General features: G+C 40.7%; 1 protein-coding gene across 6 annotated transcripts in view; it reads left to right on the plus strand.

The window, feature by feature from the left end:
- Positions 1 to 612: 612 nt before the first annotated feature.
- The window catches only part of SGCZ (sarcoglycan zeta), an 869,285-nt gene continuing 845,845 nt past the window's right edge, over positions 613 to 24,052 (plus strand). For 3 of the 6 annotated variants that reach the window (XM_083169946.1, XM_083169955.1, XM_083169998.1), the window contains exon 1: positions 631 to 1,770. The gene's annotated coding sequence lies outside the window, so the exon portion shown is untranslated. Of the gene's footprint in view, positions 1,771 to 24,052 lie in introns of all 6 variants that reach the window. The other 3 variants (XM_083170008.1, XM_083169972.1, XM_083169937.1) reach the window with 3 other exon arrangements.

Raw genomic sequence — 24,052 nt, forward strand, 5'->3', positions numbered from 1 at the left:
TATATAGCTTGGCAATGAAGTGGTTAATGTTCTGTGATGTGATTCCTTCCATTCCTGAACTCCTAAAACCCCTCCTTGATCCAGCACACAGAGCAGCAGAGACACACTGGGGACTGGACTATGGAGCCAGGGGAATAAATGTAACTTGGACAAGTGTTCTCTCTCTCCCAGTCCCAGCTCCAATAGCAGCAGCAGCAGTAGTAGTCTGTGAGTGTGTGCAGCCTCTCATGTGCTGTGTAGTAGTGGAGGAGATGGGAACAAGGACAGGCAGCACAGAACAGTTTATGCAGCCAGTTCTGCTGGGAACTCTGATTTATGCAGCCTGCTGTAGGAAGGAACACTGTCAGTGTCTGGTACATCCCAGTCTTCACATGGAGGACGGGGCTGTGCACCTACTTGATACGGATACCAGCTAAAAGACAGCCTTAGCTGATACAGGTTAATAAGGATAATAAGTATCATCAAGCTGCAAACTAGGCAGTCCTTATCCTTGTCTGTTTGAAACAAGATTGTATTGTATAAACAAGAATATTATTAGTACAAATAATAGTAATAAATATGAAAGTAATAAAATAAAATGAAAATATGAATAAATGCGAACGGAATTGTGTATACAGAAATGTGAGGACATGGAGCCTTTAAGCAAGCACGGCAGCGGACTTCCCCGCAACGGCTGCCAAGTTGCATGTGGCTGCAAACTCATCTGGACGTGCACATGGCAGCACGGCACTAGGACCCGGTAGGCATGGGAAAGGATGCATTGCTTTTGACAGAGGAGAGAAATCCCTTCAGTGCTGGCCCAGAGAAGAGAGCAGTGTAGTCAGTCACCTGCTGGTGAAGGACAGTAAAGCAGCAAAAGCAAGAAGAGAGAAATCTATTTCTTTGGGAGATCTACCTTGTGTTCCCTGTTCTCTCTCCTCTCCCTCTCAACTGGCATTATCCACAAGAGGAGTACACCCCATTGCTGGAGACCTCATTATTGCTGCATTTTGTGCAGGAGGAAGGATGACTCCAAGTGTCAGCTCTTAGGGATCGCTTCCAGGGACTATATTAGTGGAGCTGTGCTGCCAGGGGGTGTAGGGGGAGCAGTGCTGCCAGGGGCTATAGGGAGAGCACTGCTAGCAGGGGCTGCAGGGGGAGCAGCACTAGCAGGTGCTGTAGGGGAGCTGTGTAGGGGAGCAGTGCTGCCAGGGGCTGTAGGGGAGCAGTGCTGCCAGGTGCTGTACTGTGGGGGAGCTGAGTAGGGGAACAGTGCTGCCAGAGGGCTGTAGGGAGCTGTGCTGCCAGTGACATTGATCAGCAATAATGTTGAGCACACACAAGATGCTGACTGTGCCGAGAGAGCAGGCATGACCGGGGAATGGTCTCATCGCATCTCCTACTCTCTACTTTAAGAACATTTGTGTGCCATTTGCCGCATGATGCTTTGCAATGAAGCAGCTTCTTCCTCTCTGCCCGGGATGCAGCAAGTCTCTGCTCTGTAGCTTATTGCAGAAAGGATATAAATAGTCACACCGTGCAGCAGACTGGTCCGGTGCCACTGCAAGGGGGTCTGTCTGCCTGGGATCACCTGTCGCTACCAGCCTCTGCCAGTGCACAAGTGTTACCTATATGCACATCCACAGCGCTGGCTCCCGGATAATGAGACTGGGGAGAGCAGCCAGGCTCTGGAGGAAAAGGCTGACTTTCACAGTCTAGATTGGGCAACTTTGCTGCTGCTGCTGCTGCTGCATGGACCAAGTCCCCGGGCAGAGCACCCAGGAGAACCAGGTAGGAGTTTATAAGGGTACCCTGATGGTGGCATGTACAGTAGTTGGTCCATAGAAGTGTGCTGGATAATTGTGGGGGCACCTTCCACACATGCATGGTATCAGCATTGCCTTTCTATGCAATACAGTATTATTGGCAGCAACATAAAGTTCTTTGCAGTACATCAAGTTAATGGATGTGAACACAATAACAGTGTACAATGAAACCCCTAAGTAAATCAGTATAGTGGCCGCCATACAAGCTAGCAGTGAGCAGAGGATGTCAGTAGGCTGCTGTGTCTATCCCAGATTACATTGCACTTGGAACATATTTATAACAGACCCTGGTGATATAGCTACACTGATAACCTCCTATCTCTCAGCACATTTACTGCAGATATTAGCACTAAGAGAACCCAGCAAGAAATCAGTGTTTTTCTTTAGCTGGAATTTTTATTGTCCTGTTTTAATAATCAGTATTCCATATGTTGCAAATCATTTTCTAGAATGGAATGTTAATTAATAATCTAATTGTATATATTTCAATATAGGTCTGCCTCTGCTATGTTTACTGATTACACAGAAACCTCCCCAAGCTGCACAATAAACACTTGTATTCAGAGGGGTGTCACGTCAGTGACATGGAGGGGACGTTAATGAATTGGGGAGATGAGTCATTTAGCCTTTTTTGTCCAATAAAAGTTCTATTTTGGATATAAAGGCTGGTGCCCTCACTACTTATCACCCATACTTCTACTGCCAAGAGTTCTGCTCATGGTCATATTATACATGCTACATATCACATGTGACAGCTGCTATACTTTATAAGGGATGACAAGTTTAGTGCTAGCACTGAAAGGATTAGCTGGTGTATGTACTGTGCAGTGCTCAGCGGCCAGGGAGACCAGTATATCATCCAGCACATGCTCCTGGCACATTTTTCTCATGTTGAATACTGTCCATGTGCTTGCACCTGAACTAGCTGCTACTGCGGACAATTAAACTAACCTGTCAATAAACCATCAATAAGGCAAATTGAAATAGGTAAGACGTGAGGGTTGTAGACTGCCCCTAAATTTTGGCCGTGCTTCATGATAAAATACTCAAAATGATCTTTAGGTAATACAAGTTGCATGTATTTACAGTATACAGTACAGAATGCCTCTCCATATATGATCTAGTAAGATCTGGTGTTCTGGAATTGTGCAACACACAAGGTATGTGCTTAGAGACCATTTATTGTGGACAGATGCTTTGGAACTTTAGTTTACTATTGTTCAGTTATTCTTCAGTTATTGCTATTGTTTAGGCTTTCATTTTATTTAAAACCTCTGGGTACCAACTTAGATATCCGCATGCACTTGACTTGATAATTGAATGAGTCTGGTTGACATATAATGTATGATACTATACAGTCACATGACTTTATCACCAAGGTCTTAAAACATATCAATATTGCTAAGCATGTACATGATAAATACACAATTTAGTTCTTCCTCTGAAAATATAGGTAGTTCAGAAGTGACAGCAAAAGCAGTGCTAGCGTTCCTTGCAGATTTCCCTGAGGATGTGTTTTGTATGCTATTGTATGTTCATGAGGGTGAATATATGGAAATGTGTCTAGAGGGTTTAGATAAACCAGTGAAAGGAAAGGAAATGATCCACCAAGGGATGGTGTTATGCTGGTTTCAGCCTCTAATGTGTGCTCCCTATTTCCCTGATCGCACAGCAATAAATGTATGTGATGCGAGTATAAACATTACATTGTGATTCATCTTTGTATGCTATCGCAATAAAGCCTGTGTGTAAATTATGAGACATACAGTATTGGGCGGTAGTTTTGCCATGATTAATCTGAAGTGAGCATGGAGGCAATTGCATTTGTCCAGAATAGCCATATTATATATTGAATACTCATAAAGATATGTGGTAGAGTTGTACAACTGTTGTTTTTGCATTTTGAGTGCTTCGAAATTATATTTACTGTGATAGTAATTTACAATTATCTACGTACTGTAGGATGAAAATATTATGGAGAAAATTCAAAGTTAAATCATCCCTATGATTAATGTGTTTCCACCTTTGTTTTCTGTTTTTTATAGTTAACATTGTGTATATTCTATGCTTTTTTATGAAATCTGAAGTAGTGTATATACATTGCCAAATGAGGAAGTCACATTTTAGGACTCATGTAATTGGTGGGTGGGCAGAAGGCGGAAGCTGATGTTGCACATCCTGTACACGCCCTTTTAAGGAATAACACTAATGTCTTGTTCACAAATGGGAGACAATCCAGTATTCAGATTGCTGTATTTAACATTTTAATGACTGTAATAAATAGTGGTATGGTTTAAGAATATGACGGAACCTGTTATCACATTCAAATGAACATAAGTGTAAAAGGAAAAGTGAAAAGTCTAAATGCAAGAAAGGATATCTCCCTAAGTTGTAATACCTATACAGTCACCCTATTGCCATAAATAAAGGAGGGGGGCATACACCATAGTTGCATACCACCCTCCTTTCTCTACTTATAACATGAGTGTTCCACTGGCTCATACATTGTGAAATTAAAGAATGATATTCAAGTACAGTGCTGAACTTCCCATTAGGCACGTGAGGCATGTGCCAAGGGGCAGCACATGTTTGGGGTGGCACTTGGATGCTTGTAATAGTACTGTCAGCCTGCAATGTACCATTAGCTGCAAAATATCTACTGTACTGTACCATATTTCATCTTGAATAGAGTGGAAATGGATAGGACATGCGAATACTGACCCTGTAAATGGTCCTACCTAGTAAATGGCTATCAAATGAGGGCTTATAAGTAATCAATAAAAATAACACAATTAGGTCGGGGGGGCACGGCCATTTTTATTGTGCCTAGGGGCGCCCTCAACCTGTCAATCTGCCCCTGTTAGCAAATTAGATGGGATAAACAACCAGCCATCAGCTCCTACTGTCATTTTTCAACCCCAGCCGGTGACATGACAGTTAGGAGCTGATTGGCTGGTTGTTTATCACCTTCCATTTTATCACTTTTTGAAGCTCGATACATTTAGCCCTTATGTGGTGTACATAGTTCGATTTGGTCTAGTTTTCTATTTGATTTTGCTTATATAAGGCATCGAAGCATCGTAAAATAGACTGTGCAGGCAAGACTATATATTACAATCGAATGTGTACACCTCACAATTCGATCCCGATCAAATCGCAATTGAATAGAAAGTAAATCTCACTGTGTGTACACCCCTTAAATCTGTTCCAGTAGCATTTCTTATTATTAAACATACTGAATAAGAAATAAGGAGTGACAATATAGTGACCAATGTGCTTTGTCAGACTTGTAGTATTTTGATAAATTGTATACATAAAGAATTGGAATTAAACCTGTATATCTGAGTAGAGTTCTGCTCATTGGCGTACATATTTGTAGCTATGCTTAATGAACAGTAATAGATAGTGTACTGTATGTGCGACATACTGCAAGCATTTGTCCTAGTGTTTAGTCATCATTAAAAAAGGTAAATAAAGCATTTTCTGCTTTATTATTATCCTTTATTAATGTTAAACTATTTATCAATATAAATCAAAGAATGTTTGTTCATTCCTGAGTCCTTCCCTTAGTGGCTATTAACGGAATTCCCCAATCACGTGTGCACCATTTTGAGCCAGTACCAATTTCTGGAATATTTAGAAATGCTTAACACAGAGACCATGTACCACTAGAACTTGCTTACTAGATGTATTGGCTCAATATTTAAATTAAATGTAACAATTATGAATAAATCAACTTATACCATGTTTATTTTGCACTGTTTTATTTTATTAGAATGTTTCTTTATCCATGATGGCTTGTGAAAGCAAGAGAAGATCATTTTCAATTATTGTGTGCTTACTAGAAATCAATAAGATGCCTTGGGAGTTACTTGTGTATACTGTAGTACTGTTTTCTAATCAATATTTAATATTTTTAATAAATAAGGGATTCACCTACTTTCCATTTTCCTGATTATATTACTTTTATATTGTTTGATTTATTTTGCTAGAAACAAATCCAACTTTTTAGCCTAAATTTGGCCCACTGTAGTTATCTGGGCTGTTGCAATGTTCTGCTCTAGCTTAATGATGAAACATGACAAGCAATATTGTATGATTTACCATTACCCAGGTGCATAGCCCATGGCTCTTGCAATCTGTGTGACTATAAACTAGAGTGGACCGTACAATTGTAATGAAAGTAAGCTCAGTCTGCCTATGCTTTGGAGGGGAACTGTTGTTTTATGGGATATTTTGTGGAAGAACATGTTATTGTGGATCTAATAATGTTAGCAGAAGGTGCCCGCGACAAGGCTGTTCATCACTTCAGACTAGACTATGTGCTTTTATTTACAAGAAACACAATAAAAAAAAATAAAAAATAATAATAATAGTACTAACAACCCCTTACGACCTCTTATTTGAATCTTTGTGGCTTGAACAGGGATATTTTCATTGATGCACAAGAATTCTGACATCAATGAGGATGCCAGTGCTGGGATCCTAACTGCCAGGATGCTGAACGTAAGTATGATGGGGAGATTAGCGTAGGGAAAGGGGCAGGTTCAGGTATAGGCAATAGAAGGGGACTCAGGGTTTGGTTGCAGGGGGTGAAGGTTAGGGTATAGCTGCAGGGAGGGAGGGGGGTTAAGGTTATGCTGCAGTGCAGACGAGTTAGGTTTAGGCAGTGGGGTACATGAGTTAGACACTAGCAAGTAGGGTTTGGGTAAGGCTATGGGGGTAAGGGTAGAGTGTAGGGAGGATTATGGGGGCAGGGGTAGGGTGAGTATACTTACCTGATTCATATCAGTATTCCCTCTTTCGGGATGCTGGCATTGGTATTCTGAATGCCAGTATCCCAACCACAGGTCATTCGTATGTATCTTCCTTTAAAGAAGGAAGAATAAAAAAAAACCAAGATTAGTCACTGCATTTAATGCCACTTAAAACATGTGAGTAGAAATATAAATTAACAGCCACCTGTCAAACAGGTTTGTTTTTGATCTACGGTTTCAAATGTGTTTAATATTGTGTTGTTCAAATGCACAATGGAATTCATTAGGTGGTATCTAATTACCTGCTGTAAATTACCTTATATAATGTTCTCTCCAGGGGCTATACAATTAGCCCTGATTAGCCGGTGAGGGGCATGGCTTAGTGGGGTTATTCTTTCAGTTGCCTTAGGCAGGAGAAACCAAAATCCCCAAACCAGCTCCGTTAGCAAGCAAACGTAGGTCTACGGTCAGCAAAAACACACAGGTGTCACAGAACCTGTGTGGTTCCATGATTTTTTTTTTCGGGCGATCTAAATTAGATAGCCCCCCAAAATTATTTGGTATAAAAGAGTTCTCTGGTCTCAAAGTTCGATATAAACAACAATAAAAAATATATACAGGAATTTTGTTATGGTCATTGTGCAAAAATGTAACATAATATAACAAGAACATTTATAAGTAGTAGTTTTTTATGACAAAATGCAAAGCTCTTACCCAGAACAGAATTGAGGTCCAGTTCCAAATACAACAGAAAAAAAGAGGAAAATAGTGGTAATTCGATTAATACAGTTCTTTTGCGCGCACGGGCATCAGACAATCAGAGGTATGATGCCAAATGCTGTACAGTATATTTAATACAGAAAATTCTTTACATAAAAGGACTGTCTTATACCGCTTTCACACTGCAAAAACATTTCAAAAACTGGTATTTTTAAATGGTATTTAAAACGGGTCTGAGCCTTCACATTGCAGTAGATTACCGTTTTAAATACTGTTTAAGTACCATTCACATCAGTCAACCCGTTTAATCCCCTGAACACGTTTCAAGGCAGAATGCAGGGGACAGCCTATCACAGGTTTGTAATCTGTTGTTTTTACTAAATACCGTTTCAGAGCCATTCTCACTGCAAAACAGCTCTGAAACGTGTAGGACTCGGCTTTTTAAACGTTTTGAAATACCGGTTATCTTTAACCGGTAAATCAACTCTGGCACTTTCCCACTGCAGCCTTAAACGTTTTTGAAATGGGAAAAAAAATGCAATATACCGTTTAACAAGTGCAGTGTGAAAGGGGTATTAGATTACAGATTATATTAATAATTTATTGAACAATGATAAAAGTATATAAACATTAACAGAACAGCAGCCATGCTTCAGCAGAAAGACGCAGTGTTATGGAGAAGGTATTGTGTTAGGGAGAAGGTAAACAAAGCCCTCTCTCAGGGCAAATGTACAATTCGCAGTGTCAGTTACAATTAGATTATGACATGAAAACTGCATGTTATTTCTGTGTTAGTGAGACATGCGTAAAAGTGTATTTGCTAAAAAGCAAGAAACATACAGTACTTGAATTTTATATATTTAAGGGCAATATCCTGTTAGTATCAGTAATTTATCACTGCTGTTAGATTTCCTGGGGATGACGATCCTATTATCCCCGATGCTGATGTGCTGATCTCCTCAGTGCTAGCACTTATTGGGGATTATGTTTTGCATGCCTCAGGCACTAAAATCATAATCCCCAATAAGCAGCCCTTCAGAGCCGTGATAACACATGGGTCCAGGAAGTTATCCTGAAATCAGGAAGTTTTCAGACAAGAAAAAGGGCTTTAATATTCATCTACTGTATCAATTATTGTACCTTCCTTCCTTCCTTGTCAATATTACCCTAAATCCGGGTACACCTATACAGTCATTGGGGCAATAGACTAATAATTGCATTAAAGGGAACTATTCTTGTTCACTCCTTCTGGCAAATTCCTTCTTAGATGGACAAAACCTTGTGTACTGTATATGCATATGTAAAATGAGCAGAGAGAGTTAGATTTGGGTAAGTTATTTTGCTTCTGTGCAGGGAAAATACTGACTGCTTTATTTTACACTGCAATATAGATCTCACTTTAAAGTAAAACCCCACTCAAATCTAACTCTCTCTGCACAAGTAATTCTGCTTTCAGACCGCAATACTGGCTTTGACCAGGTATTTTAAAACGTTTCTAAAAACGGGCCGGCCAGCTAAAACCCCTTTCACACCGCATGTCTTTAAATGGTATTTCAGTGCAGTTTTTGTCCTTAAACGGTATTTCAATGCCGTTTTTGTCCCTTCACAACACTGAACCCGTATTAACCCATAGAAAACAGTGGATGAAAAAAAAACGGGTCCGAAACGGGTAGGACCCTGCTTTATTACTGTTTAGAAATACCAGTTCAATAGAACCGGTAAATTCACTCTGCACCTTTCAGACTGCTCAAATTGCCGTTTTGAAACAGTAAAAAAATGGCAAAATACCAGCTTAAAAGTGCGGTCTGAAAGGAACATAACATCTACCCCACCTGCAGTGCACATGGTTTTGTCCATCTAAGAAGGAATTTGCCAGAAGGAGTGAACAGAATAACCCCCAAAGACCTAATAATTGTATAATGTGCAAGCAGGAATGTTAGCTGACGAGCAGCTTTAAATACTTCTGCAATGGTTAGATTGGGTGGTTGGGTGGTCAGATTTTGAGGATGAGCTCGAATGTGCTGGTAATGCCATTTTATTCCCAACCTCCCAATCCTGTAGAAAAAATCTGAAGACAGGACATTCTGAGGTACTGTAAAACTTGCACAGCCCTCCTGCCTGCCCCAACTATGGGACTGCACAGTGCAAGGGTAGCAGTGTGTTTGGAGGGGCGTATATTAGATTGTTTATATCAGGTTAAACCAATGTTATATATTAGATTTAAACTAATGTTTAATCTATCTTGTCACATGCAAAAATAGCAGCAGCCTCTTTACTAAATCATACAGTACATTGGCACAGGATTTAGGAAGACTTTGTCTAATCTGCTGCATATGGAAAAGGAGGGGAGTGGAGAAAACCTAGATTACCTGGGTTCTTCAAAGCCCTCTGCCTGTCCTCTCTCTCCTTTGTGGTACCCTACTTGCATTCTGGTGCCAGTTTCTTCCTTATGCTGTTGCACAAGAGGGATAGTCAGTGATTCCAGTGTGCTCCAGCCCGGAAGCCCCCCTGGTAGCAGTATCACATACCGCGACATACCGTATGCGGTACATTTTCATACAATATATATTGTATGCAATGCCAGCAAGGGATGCAGGATCTGACAGATACTTAGTGCAGTCCTTGCTACCTGTGGCCATAGGTGCCGATTCTGTGGGTGCTCAAGGGCCCGAGCACCCACAAAAATTGATGAGCACCCACGGGCCCGAGTCCCACTGCTGGGCCGCCATATTAACTTGCTAATTTGCGGCTGCAGCACCCACATTGCCGGACCCACCACCTGGGAAACAGTATGCCGGGAAGAGTGTATTCTGTCCGCTCTGGTACCTGAACTGTGGGGGTATTTATGTACCTGCACTGTGGGGGCGTTATTGTACCTGCGCTTTTGGGGGCATTTATGTACCTGCACTGTGGGGGCATTTATGTACCTGACCTGCACTGTGGGGGCATTTATGTATGTGGAACTCTGTTGCCGTAATTTGAATATTGGAGACAACTGTACTCCATAATATAAATTGGTATCATTTTGTGGCCACACCCCTTCCCCATGAAGCCACTCCTCTATATTTTTGGCATGAGCACCCACCAGCAAAAACATAAATCGGCACCTATGCCTGTGGCTCCGATCCAATGCCCACAGGACTGCGCATCGGAATTGGATGTAAGGCAAATGCAATTTGACACTTTTCATCTGACTTATCAAGCCGATCCTTAGGAATCAGATGAAGAGTGCCCAGATGGCACTAGTATATGGCTACCTTTAATGTTTAACTTTTAATAAGACTTTAAATAAGACCCAGTATGAGACCAACTCCCATATGAATGGAGACAGATAAAATCACGACATCCCAGCAGTCAGGATCCTGACAGTCAGGAGACCGATAGCAGAATCCCAACGGATCTTGGTACATATACTGTATTAACTCTTACCCTATCCCAAACCTACCTATCCCACAGCCTAACCCTAATCCTGTAGTACCTGAACCTAAACCTAACTCTGCTACTTACTGGCTGGAGCAGTTGGGATTCCAATGTTGGTCTTGCGGCTGTCTGGTGGGATTTTGACCGAACCCCTGTGACTACAGCTGTGAAGAACTCATGGCTACCATTGACAGTCCTGCAATCTATCATGAATAACCAAAGACAGCTCATTTTACTGTCGTATTTTACCACTCGTGGCTGAAAAAATGAAGAGGCTAATTGCAGACACATTGCCAAGGTGATTTGTATGTAATTTAAACTGCATGACCCAGAGATCTTGCGGAGAAAGAAGAATACCTAAGATATGAGACTACTGGAAATGTTTTTCTAGACCTGTAATTTGTAGCTTTCAGGCACAGCCTCCTGATGTCCATATTATAAATGAAATAAATGAAAATGTTCTGTTCAGTCTATCAGTGGTTAATGCAATGGAAATGAAAGTACTGAAACATTGGAAACGTATATATACAGACAGAGCAAGCAATCTTCTTAATATATTGCATCAACATGCATGCCTACATTTTATATCTCTAAATTAATTTCTGAATACATTACCCACCACCAAAAGATTTCTGAACTTAATAATTGTCAAAAATGTAAATTTTACAATAGCAGATATGTCACAAAGCCGTACTCGCAGAATATAAACCACTGAAATGAGCCACATCGGTTTTCTCAGTCTTCCTGAGGAATGTGTAATCGGGAGTCTGGTATGGTTTATGAGGCTCATAACTAGCCTAAAATATTTATGAAAAAATATGAAAAATGGGAAGTGACTTATAATTAGTTTTTAGTGACATTTATCTTAAGAATAGATGGAGGGTAGAATCTCCCAGCAGAAATAATATTAGACTTGCAAAAGGCAACCAAATGGATCTCCAGCAAATGCTTCCATAGAATATCTTAGCCATTTAAAGATAGATTACCTGCCAAACCAGAATGGAACCATCCTTTATTAAGTCAGCCTCTATTGTTTTCTGTTATGTATTCTAATCCCATGTTTGGCATATATGGACGTACAAAGCTGCAGTCTAACATATTGATTAATATGAAATGTATTTCTTACATCATAATGAAGATACCTACAGTACTGTATGTCACAATGTAAAACAGCAATAATTCCAGTAGTATTTATAATGCGCTGCATCGAATGTTTCCTTGTGTTACTGCTAAATGCGTTACATTGTTGGAAGACCTATAATAATGACTATATCAACACCAAAGAGACAATTATTTTTGATTGATGATTCAGGGCTGCCTTTTAAAAATGAAACATAGTTATCATACTGAAGAGTTATGTTAATCCCTTCTTTAAAATTAAAATGATATGCTTTAAGATATGATGCTTTTGAGATACTAGTCATCATCATGAACTAGATAAGGATGACTGACATTTGTAATGAAGCCTTTTAAAAAAAGTATAAGCATAAACAATGATAGAAAAGGTGTGTCACCACATGCTATGATATTGTGTACTCTAAAATATTGCAGGCACGTTATTAAAGTGCAATTGCTTCGCTACACATGGAAGCACTTGCATGTCGCCGGCTGCCCCCTAGGTGTACAGTCTTGCTGCGAAGTCATCACTCGAAGGCCAGAAATTTTTTGATCTGCAGGGCTGTGTTGTGATGTCTTCCCCCCCCCCCCCGAGCGGTCCAGACACTCCCACAAAATGCATCACTGCCCCCTGTCACTAGTTAAACTGTGGTCATCGCAAGACCGCACTTTAAGTGTACATGCGCAGATCTCGAGAAATTGCAGAGTAGCGATTTTTGGAGATCTCTGAATTAGGCCTTATGACTGCATGCATGGGGTGATAGTTTGATGTGTATTATAAAAAATAATTCATTATCAGTCTAAAGCTGGCCATACATCTACATATCGATTGTCAGATTGGGCTGGTTGGAACAAAAACCTGGTAATGGATGAGAGCAAATGACAGTTGACCATTTGCTATGAAAGGCTGGAAAACTGCCAAAAACTGTCATTCAGATATTACCATGTTTTTTCCAACCAGCCCAATCTGACAATCAATCTGTAGATGTATGGCCACCTTTACACTGCTATATCTATAAATCTAGTATGAGGATAACACTAACCACACTAACCTACAAAAATGAGAAATATATATAAATAGATAAACCTCTTTCAATACACCCATATGAATGAAATTGATTTGAGGTCAAATTATTTTGATTGACGAAATTGCAGTGCTTAAAATTACTTATGGTTATTGTAAATGGGTTTCCTGCAGGTTAAACTGAGCCTTTATCTTTATGAACTTGTGAAGGCTGAAAATCTCCCCTTTGAAATCTAACTTATAATGGGAAACTATGCCAGAGAGTTTTAAAATGCTGTCAACTTTGTTTTCATGTTCAGTCACCACATTTAAGCACTCATTTTCACATATGCCAGACACAAATATACAATGTAAAGCAGGGGTGGGGAACCTTTTTTGTGCCAAGGGCCGTTTGTATGGGGAAAAAATCCTTCGGGGGCCATATGTAAAAAGTTCTCTAACAAATTGTCCTGCTGCAGCCGTCCCATGCTCTGGTGGCTGCCGCTGAATAGGGCTAACAGTCTCCGGCTGCTGTTGATTAAGAGGAATCTCGCGAGAACTACCGACCTCTCGCGAGAACTACCGACCTCTCGCGAGAACTACCGACCTCTCGTGAGAATTCCCCTGTACTTGACTCCCGGCAAAGCCACTGGGCGGGTAGGTGGGCCACTCAGAAAGGCTATGGGGGCCGCATACGGCCCCCGGGCCTGAGGTTCCCCACCCCTGATGTAAAGCATACAGTATAAAACATCCAAAACCTAAATGAAAAAAAACAACTATCAAATCAATATTAAAGTAAATGTTCTACCACATTGGTTTAACACCTTCAGTGGCAATCCCGAGAATTTTCCGGGCTGTGCCTCAGTGTCCAGTCTGGCAAGCCCGGAAAAGTCTCGGGGTTGCCACTGTTTAGAGCCGAGCAGCGCTGCTGATTTCAATCACTGAACTCAGGCAGCTTCGGCGCTGCCCGGCTCCCTCCACTCCACCGCACCTCCTCCCCCCTCCCCTCTGTGTTTTCTATTGAAGCCCCTCGCCGGCTTATGACAAGCCAGCTGCCAGGGACAGGGACAATCAACATACTATAATAGGCTTGAGGCCAATGATGGAGATGAGTATGTGGACGAAGATGGTCACTGTGTGTTTGAGTATTGGGGAGCTGTGAGTGAAATGTGAAGTGAAGAGGGCTTTAAAAACAGGAGGGAAGAGGGCCCTGCTCTGAGGAGTTTACAATCTAGTAGGAAGAGGAGACAGACAGATTACAAGAGGTGCAAGCAAGTGGGTGGTGACTAGATAGCAGGATATAAACAGGCAAGGGATCGGAGAACCAGCTAGTTTATGCAGAACTAGTTTATGCAGTGGAAGGGTACTCTTTGATGAATAGGTGAGTTTTCAGTGCCCGTTTGAAGCTTTGCACATACAGTAAATGTAATGAACATATGGTAGGGAACCCTGGCACTGGCAAGCCAATGACTAAAACTCAACCAGAACTGCATTAAGTTAGAAAATGTAAAATAGATACTTAGAAAAAAATTAAAGCTACAGTACATACAGTAAGCTCTAAGGTTAGTAATCAAAACCAGAATTACAATACAATTTACTCATGGTAGGAACTTTGTTCAATATGTCAATTAAAGCCCACAGTCAACAAGAAGAGAGAAAGTGTTACAACTACCCAATTTGTTTGGCTGCAGGTTTAATCTTCTTGTAGTTTCAATAGAGCAAATCAAGCAGTCATATTCATCAATGGTCCTACTCCACCTGCGGTAAAGAGGCATACCACTGTGGGGTGTCACACACCAGAGAGGTACTCCTCTGTCTCTTTCCCGCATTGGCTGGTACAAAATTGGCATGGATGGACAGAGAACCAAAAATTAAAGAAGACTATCCGAAGGGTGACAGAAAGGCAGAACTCAACTTGAAGTCAGTGGCTCCTTAGTTAGCATTATTAGCAAGCAGTGTTCGGAGAGGAAAAAGCCACTTAAGAGGACTGTCTGCCTTGCGGCTGGGCCCATCTTGTCCAAACAGTGGGTGAGACCCAGTGTGTAAGACCTTAGAGAAACCATCAGATCTCAAATACTAGACCCCAGATAGAAGACAATCTGAAAGGTGACACAAAGGCAGAACTCCACCTGGAAGTGATAAGTTGGAAACCGGAAGTCAGTGGCTCCTTAGACAACATTATTAGCAAGGAGAGGAAAAGGCCACTTACTTAAAGGAGAGGACCGTCTGCCTTGCGGTGCTGTACCCTTCTTATCCAAACCCAATATATTTGCTTTGCATGGGTTAAATTATTATGAGAAACAAATTAGGACATACACACAGAAATTATCTTACAGAAGCTTTCTTCTAAGAAAGAACTATGCGAACTGGAACGATCTGCGCAAGATAATGTTTTACCTATTTTTTGTATACTTGTGAATGTTATAGTGATTGTAGTACTATATTGGTGGAACGGTGACCTGTAGCAAAGGTAGCTCTAGATCTTAGCATTCCTCCACTTATTTTCTACCTCTGGTGCCTTGCTTGCAGTGTTCTCTGTACCTTTTGTCAGATGTGGATTGTTGCAATACCTGCTTATTGCCTATGCCCTCTTTTTATTTAATAACTGTTGCTAGACTGGGATTGTTACAAGAACTGCATCTGTGCTATCCCTGTGTTTGCTGGCCACCTTGTGATCTTTTTTATTCTATTTAGTTCTGTGATCCTTTTGCTGTTGCTTTTGTGGTATTGGTAAAGTATGTTAGCATATCCACTGAAACCATCTGATTAATTGAGATGCTTAGCCATTTGGTTGCTGCCTTCCAGTTTCTCATATCTCTGACACTCTGCTACTGGAATACAATTTGTTCAATATAAAGGTGACCACGTGACTTGAGATTTTATATAATTAAATAAATATTTTAGGAAATAAAAGCAAATGTTTTGACCTTGTTTTCTTTCATTATTATTGTTGTTACTTTTCCTCTCTTTTCTTTCTTAGCGATCAGCCAACTATTCTCGCTAAAACTAACCTAGATTCCATCTTGCTTGAAACTTTTTAAAATCAATTACTAATAATTAGCGGTTTTTGCATATTTATATTATATTTAAACTGGTTTAGTTCTAGAGGTGGCAAGCTACACAGTTACTATAGTATAAGCAGAAGATTTAATTCCCTGTGATATGCACTATGATTTTTGGATGCATGCAGCACTAAATATTCTACTTGCCGCAGATCTACACACAATGTTACCGGTCGTGTAGTAAGTTATCCTTACCTTTCCCAGGGACATAGGTGTTGTAGGGAAAAAAAGTTAGGCTAATACAGGCTGAGTGGTGGCAATTGTCTACATTTTTGGAGAAACCCTTTTACCTATATATATATATATATATATATATATATATATATATTTAACACCTTTTCTAGTATGATATTTCCTACTTCTCATATGCATGGATACTAAATCAGCACTTTGATGGGGTTAAAACAAATGATTGTTTCCCATTGTCTGGGAGCTGCTAGGAGCTCCTGGAAGTGCCCCATGACTCCCGAATGTGCCGTTGGATACATTTTTAAGTTGATCTCTCTTTGTACAGTACATTAATGATGGCTGTCTGATCCTAAGTGATTGATGTTTAATCCCATTAAAAAAATATGGTACAGGTTGAGTATCCCGTATCCGAATATCCGTTATCCGAATTATTCCGAAATACGGACATTCCAGAAAGTGAAAAAAAAAATTTTTTTTGCTAAAAACTCACTGGGGACATTTGTAACAGCATCACTGGGGACATGATATGTAACTGGCACTATATATGTGCAAGACAATGATTGCTTGGCATTCAAATTCAGTGCTGAGATAGTACACACATTTTGTTTCACGTTTTGAAACCTTGTTTTTTGAACAATTAAAATATATTTGTGTGTATTTTATGTGGTAATAAAATATATTTGTGTGTATATTATGTGTTTATAAAGCATAAATGCAAGATACTTCAAAATACATCATTGAAATATTAAAATATTCCAAAATACGGAATAATCCGTTATCCAAAATCCTCCTGGTCCCGAGCATTTTGGATAAGGGATACTCAACCTGTACTTGTCTAGTTTTGCAGTGGCAGGCTACCCTACGCTGTCATCGTAGCCCAACCGCAGCCTAGCGTAGTTAGCGTAGTGTCCCAGCGGCAGCCCTGCGTAGTCAGCGTAGTGTCCCTGTCAGGCAGCGTAGTCACCATATTGTTCCTGCGAGCTGCAGCTCTGTCCCCGGCATCCCTGGCAAGCCTAGTGAGCACCTCTCACACAGTGCCGGTAACCGCCAGATCCCCTGCGCTGGTGGACGCCGGCGAGAGGTGATCATGCGGGCGCCGGCGGAGAAGCGTTCCATCTGCCTGAGACGCACGAGTGTTTCATACGCTTGTGCATCTCAGTAATTCGTAAAGAACACATTTGCCAGTGCTCCATATTACATACTGGCAAATGCCTCCATTTCAAACCCCCACTATCAATGTCAGCCAGAAGCGTGGCGAGCGGACGTAGTACGCGTCCTCCCGACCTGTTCATACCCCCACTATCCACGTTGACGCGGAGTTGATCTTATAAAGCGTGGCGGGCGCAGCGAGCCACCTAGACGGAAGCGTGTCGAGTGGACGTAGATTACACGTCAAGTGATCCGCATACATATTATTACTGTTTATTAGCTTTATTCTTAGTGACATCTGTGTGTAAGCTACTTTAGAGTAGTTAATTCAGCTTTTTAGCTTCATAATTGTTATGACAATTCCTGTTGCTATTGTTATTCTGGTGTACAACAAAGTTTCATCATCATTTTTTTTTTTTCTTTACATAATCTTAGGTTTCATAGAAGATATCAATGGCTGTGTGAATTTCTATTAAGTTTCAACATTGTATTACATTTCTAAGGTAATTTACAACAGCTATCTATATCACATACATTATTTGCTTGTCACTATTTCCCCCCCACATTTTTACTGTACAGAAATTTGGTATATTGTATTTGGTTTTTGGTCATTTTCCTTCAAGTGCACTCTTTTGCGTGTTGCTTTTTGAACTGTTGATAGAATATTTGTCTGGCTGAGGCGTAAGGTATGATTGACCCCCCCCCATTTTCTGTTTTCTTGTAATTGGCCATCTGTTGTGACATAATAGCTGTTATTTAGTAATAATTTATAAAACTTGTTCTGTACTATGGCTGTTGTCACATGTGCTCTTATTAGTATTTTTTGTGTTTGCTGTTATTTATTTGAACCTTTACATAATCTTTTTTTTTCATCAGTTTACTGCAGATAATGCTGTCATTATGTTGTTTACTCGTTGATTTACCCAAACCAAAATGGCTATTTCACCCAGACTGCATAGCCGCACTTCTTGCTTCCATTTATACTTCAGAATATCTAACACAAATCTAAATCACTACATCCTTCTGATGAACAAAACAATAGTAGTAGTAAGATAATAGTAGGAGTAATGATAATAAGAGATATCAACATGTATTTTTTGGTAGATATTAAAGAAAGAACATAAAATAAACCTTGCATAAATCTTCAGGGGTAAATCTAATTGTTCAGTATATTTATTATTATTATTATTATTATTATTATTATTATTATTATTATTATTATTATTATTATTTATTATTACCAGTTATTTATATAGTGCACACATTCTTCAGCACTTTACATTTATTGTAGTATTAGAATACTGTATGTTTCATGTTTTAATAAAGTCATTACAAAATAGAAATTGGTTATTAATGGTATATCAATTGTGCACATTTCTCTCATTTACTTTTCTTCAAATAGCAATTCTGGATGTCAACTAGTGGTGTCATGACTATTTAATGTGTATTTGCAACATTTTCTTTACATTATTCAAAAAGCCATCTGTACTAAACAGTATATTTCTCTTCATTTATGATCAATTAAGCATAAACCAGATGGGAATAAAAATATTTAATTGATGCCCATTTTTACTCTTTATAACATAAAAAAATCTTTGCAAATCCCACAGGAATAGTATATTTTGTCTCTCTCCATATAATTGCATCTTAATATCGTAGACTAGAAAGCCCACTCAAAGCTAATGCTTCGAAATCTAGTCTGCTACCTTGCACAAACACTTGCCTCTATGTTTGTGCATGTGTGAGAGAAAGAGATGTAGTTTCATTCACTGCCAAAGATGGCAGTATTTCCTAGACACACGGACACTAGACATATATATATAGGTGACTATAATTTTCATTGGTGCTACTTGGAATATTACGTAATTAGTACACAACTACCTAAAGGAAACAAATATTTTCTGCTGTGGGGGATCTGATCGTTATATTAAATGATCATATTGTATTCATGTATTTAACTAAAACATCAGTTGTGTACTGCTTCTAACATATGTTCGTATGCCAGGATTAAATTTGTATAAAAGGAGTATACTAAAATAAAAGCTGTTACTTAGTATACACGATTGATTTTCCCCATGGTGGAAAGCTGTTGTGAGAAAATTGATGATTAGAATTTGTTCCCAGAAATTTCCAGATTTTCATTGCAACCAGCCAGATTGGAAAGATAATCTTATAGTGTGTATGGGCCTTTAAGGTTATAAATGTTTGTTCTTAAAATATAAAAGTTTAAATCTGTACTTTTAGATGAAGGATATTGCACTCAGAATTCAATATATTCCGCACTTTCTTTATGGGTACATTTTGGCAGAATCTGGTTTGTTCAGAGAACTGCAGTTAACCTTTATTAAGTTACATAAGGAAGCCTTATTTTTCCAAATGTCATTCAAACGTAATATTAAACAGACTGTACACTTATACCTGATGAAAGGTCAGTTGCTGTGCGCTAACTGTTGACATTGCTTTGCGCAATAAAAAAGAAAAAGTAAATCATAAAACATAGTACTTATAATGTGGAACAACTTGTGAAGTTTTTTTAACCAATTCCTGTAAGTGAAGTGTTGTTTTTGTAAGCTTACATTGAAACACACACACACACACACACAATACACTTCATTAGTGTTATATTGATGTTGGAATCATTGCATCTACATATCATTTAATAAGTATAAACACTATAACACTATGGGGATTATTCTGGTTCACTCGCAAAGGCAAATTGACTCTGATGGACAAAACCGTATGCACTGCAGGTGGGGCTGATGGAACATGTGCAGAGAGTTAGATTTGGGTGAGTTATTTTGTTTTTGTGCAGGGTATATACTGGCTGCTTTATTTTTACACTGCAGTATAGATATCAGTTTGAAGTACACCCCCCACCCAAATCTAACTCTCCCTGCACATGTTACATCAGCCCCCACCTGCAGTGCATATGGTTTTGTCCATCTGAGAGTGACTTTGCCTTTACGAGTGAACCAGAATAACCCCCTATAAGTATATCTTCTCTATTACCTTTCATTTAATTAGTATATTTAAATGCAGTGTCACAGTGTGATACAGTGACGTAAGTTCATCCCAGTTGCCCAGAGGCAAGATAAATATTGGTGCCCCCCCAAATATCTCAATCAATAAGGTGTCTGTCTCTTGTAAGAAAGGTCATGAGTTCTAATAGAGGGTGTGACACTTGCAAACATGATGTTAGGAGGGGGAGTCAGCCACAGAAGCGATATTGACGGCTTTTAATTAACTGATTCAAACTCGCAGGGGAGGAGAGCTGCCCCCTTGGGCATATATTTTTTCACATTAAGTAACATTTGACTTCAAATATTTGTGTGCACTAATGTAATATCACTACTGTGGGATACTCTGAGATACTTACTGTGGGATTTTAATTCCCTGGTCAAGAGTCTGGAGCTACTGTATTTAATTTCCACTTGTGGTAAGCCCCACGGTTAGGGGGGCGGATTTCCGGGATTCTCCCGGATTGTGTGGCAACCCTCCAGGAGGCTTTTTCAATCACCCGGATTCCTGGATTCTCCCGGAATCCGGGTGACTGGAAAAGCGTGGACATCCTCACACTGTGGTGTTGCTGCTGCCCAGACTGCTGATGCTCAGGCTCCAACTATAGACTGTGCAATGCACCCGTTCCCAGTGATGCCTTGCGGCATCGGTCTGCTCCCGGGAATCAGTGTGCCGCTGCGTAATGACGTTTCAGCCCGCCATTTCCCCCAGCAAGAGGCATTGCCCTGCCAGAAAAAGCCGTTCACCCCCCACTGAAAATCCTTCTCCTCTTGCAAGAGGCGTCGCTTCCCCAACAGAAGCCGCCGCCCGACAGACACACGGATCACATTCGGCATGCACTTTCATCTAGCTGCGCTGGCGTCTGCTCCACATAGCATAGCATCAGGAGCTGCTACATCGAAGCACCCGACAATTACAGAGGTCATTTCTCTACCACTGTGCAGAACTGTTCTGACTTTAAGGACTTTAAGGACTTCTCACCCCTGTCCTCAAGGGAGCTGTATGCTTTATTATCACCACTAAGGACGACAGAGCTGCGATCAGCCTGCCTTGGTGAGTGTGGAGACCACAGTGCGGGTGTGAGGGGAGCCGGGCTGTCTGTGCCGGGTAGAGAGTGTTACTCAGATGGGAAGCAGATCTGCGCATTGGCCTGGTAATGTTGTGGGGACTCAGCGGCTGGCAGCGCAGACTAATGCAATTTTTTCCTACATGGAAAGGTGTGGGGGGGGGGGAAAATGCCGGGCCAGTATTACACATTTGGAAAGGGGGCATGGCCACGCCCCCTTTACCTGTGACCACGCCCCCTCTCTAAATGTTGTGGGGTTGTATTTCCAGGAATCGATGATGCATGAGGTGGCAACCCTACCCACGGTAGAAACATGGTTAAGCGTAGATTTCAGGTCATGTGTTCTGAGCTGTGCAAATATTTTCAAATGCAGTTAAGGAATTATGGAAAAAAGAGACAAATTATTTGGGTACATCACTGACTATAACAAGTCAAATATAATGAACCATGAGCAGAGCTACCATAGGTACAGGGAGTGCAGCTGCTATGGAGCCCAGAGCTAAGATCGGACCCCCGTCCCTGTCAAGCTTACACATTATATACATGTATGTGGTTAGATACCATTCTGGGGCAAATACAGGATTTCTGGAGGGGGTATCCTTACCAGCTTTTCCATGTAGCCTGAATATATGTAGACATGCTATAGGACCTGCTAATTTTAATGGAGTATAAAATGAACTGGAGAGCACTATTATGTTACCTATATGACCTGGGGCTTTGTAATCGGACATAATATGAATTGGGACACTGTATATTATGTCATCATGTGAGTTGGGGTACTGTGTTGCATAATGTGTTCAGGCAGCCCTACAATGTGACCTAAGATCATGAAACATCATAATATAAACTAGGGCAGTACGAACATTAACAACTGTTGCTGGGAGATGTCTCTGGAAGTACTGAGACAGGATCCCAATCAAAATACTGCTATGGGGGTCCACAAAGTTCTGGTTACAGCCCTGTAACAAACGTTACATTTAGAAAGTTAATAATTTTCATACAATAAATCAAGAGATTTTGTTTATTATTGGTATTTTCTTTATATTATAATACTATTTTATATTGTATTATATATTGTAGAGGGGTTTATTCGTTAGTGTTACAAACCATGTGGAAATGACTGTTTCTGCTTGGTTTTAATAACTTAAGAAATTCCTAATACAAGATATCAAAGAGTTCTCCTGCATTAGACAAACTAACATTGCACTCCATTATCTTCAATGTGCCTGCATTGTGACCCGATGGACACACAGCGTGATTCTTGTTGACTTGCTAATCAGCGTAAATTGGCTGCTTAGCGAGCCAAACAACACCCGCCGGGCGAGCGAATGCCTGCCCCCTTGCCGCTGCGCGTACATTCCTGGCGCATTGAAATGGATGCATTGCATGAACATTCATTCGCAATGGTGAGTTGGTGGCAAATATATACCCTACCCAGGTTGAAGCCTGGGGCTGTCCCCGGAGGCCACCGGACTGATAAAGTGTAAAAAATAGATGAATACTATTAGATATTGCTGGTGAACTATGAGTCCCAGCAAGCCTCCCCTGCATGCAGGGACTTGGAGAACCACAAGTCCCAGCATGCGGGGCATTAAAGGGCCTGCTGGAACTTGTTGTTCCACAGCAAGCCCTTTCATACTGATACTTACCTATCTTGAGCCTGTATGTAGTAGTAGTGGTAGTAGTACGTTATGTAGCCCTCCGTCCATCAGTGCGTCCGTTCCTGAAGATATTCATAGGGGTACATGTGGAGGCGAATTATACTCACGGGGCTCCTTCGGTGTAGATTGGTTCTCTTGGTTCCAGTAGCATCTTAGGGTGAAGAAAAATAACAAACCGCTGAAACCCGAACCAAGCCGGACTACGACCAGAGGATGTTTGTTTACCTCTGGCGGCTCCTCTCCTGAATGCTGCTCCAATCAGGAGCCGCTAGGCCGCTAAGGGGCCAGTAGTGGCATTCGGGAGGAGGAGCCACCGGAGGTAAACAAACATCCTCCGGTGTCTCCTCCTAAAACCTACTAAGTGAAAATCTGTTTTGTAAAATCTAATTAGTAGCTTAAACTGCATCATGGCTGACAAATATCTGGAGAGCTTAGTCATCTCAGCAAGGCAGAGGGTGGAGCATGTTGGCATTACACAATAGGGGCGGGACTCACTGTAGAAGGCTGTGCATGGTGTAGCAATAGTTTCTGCATCGAGGCCACACCCCTCAATGCCAATATTACAGGCAAGAATCAAGTGCATGAATCAAGTCATCTGGTAACCGGGGACCCCGCACGATGGATGTTGCGGTGGGATTGTGGGGGACTTGCCCACCTTTTCGGGAGGCCAAGAGGGGGACTGATTTTTTTTACATCCTCTTGGGAGGGTAGGCTAGTTTAATCTGCATTACAATTTAAAAATATGCTTTTATGTTTTAATGTCAGTGGCTTTATATCTCATCCTACCTGCATCCTACCTGCATCCTACCTGCAAGCATCTTCCCCTCCAGGTCAGATAGATGTATGAAGGTTGTTTGTCTGTAGGTTAGAGGTTTAATTCTCCTCCCTGTTCCCTTACATTCCCACATTCCAACCAGCTGAGGACTTCCCTTTAAGGCTGACAGATTGTGCATGACATGTGCTGTTGTATATTAACTTATCATCCCTAATGTTTAATTTACCCTGTTGAAGTGATGAAGGCATGTCTGTGTAATTGTTTGGTAACCTCTCATTAAAGAAATTAACAAAAAGCAAAACAATGTTCTA

The sequence above is a fragment of the Crinia signifera genome, chromosome 1 (genome assembly GCF_055691185.1).
Source record: "Crinia signifera chromosome 1, ASM5569118v1, whole genome shotgun sequence".
NCBI classification, from domain to species: Eukaryota; Metazoa; Chordata; class Amphibia; order Anura; family Myobatrachidae; genus Crinia; species Crinia signifera.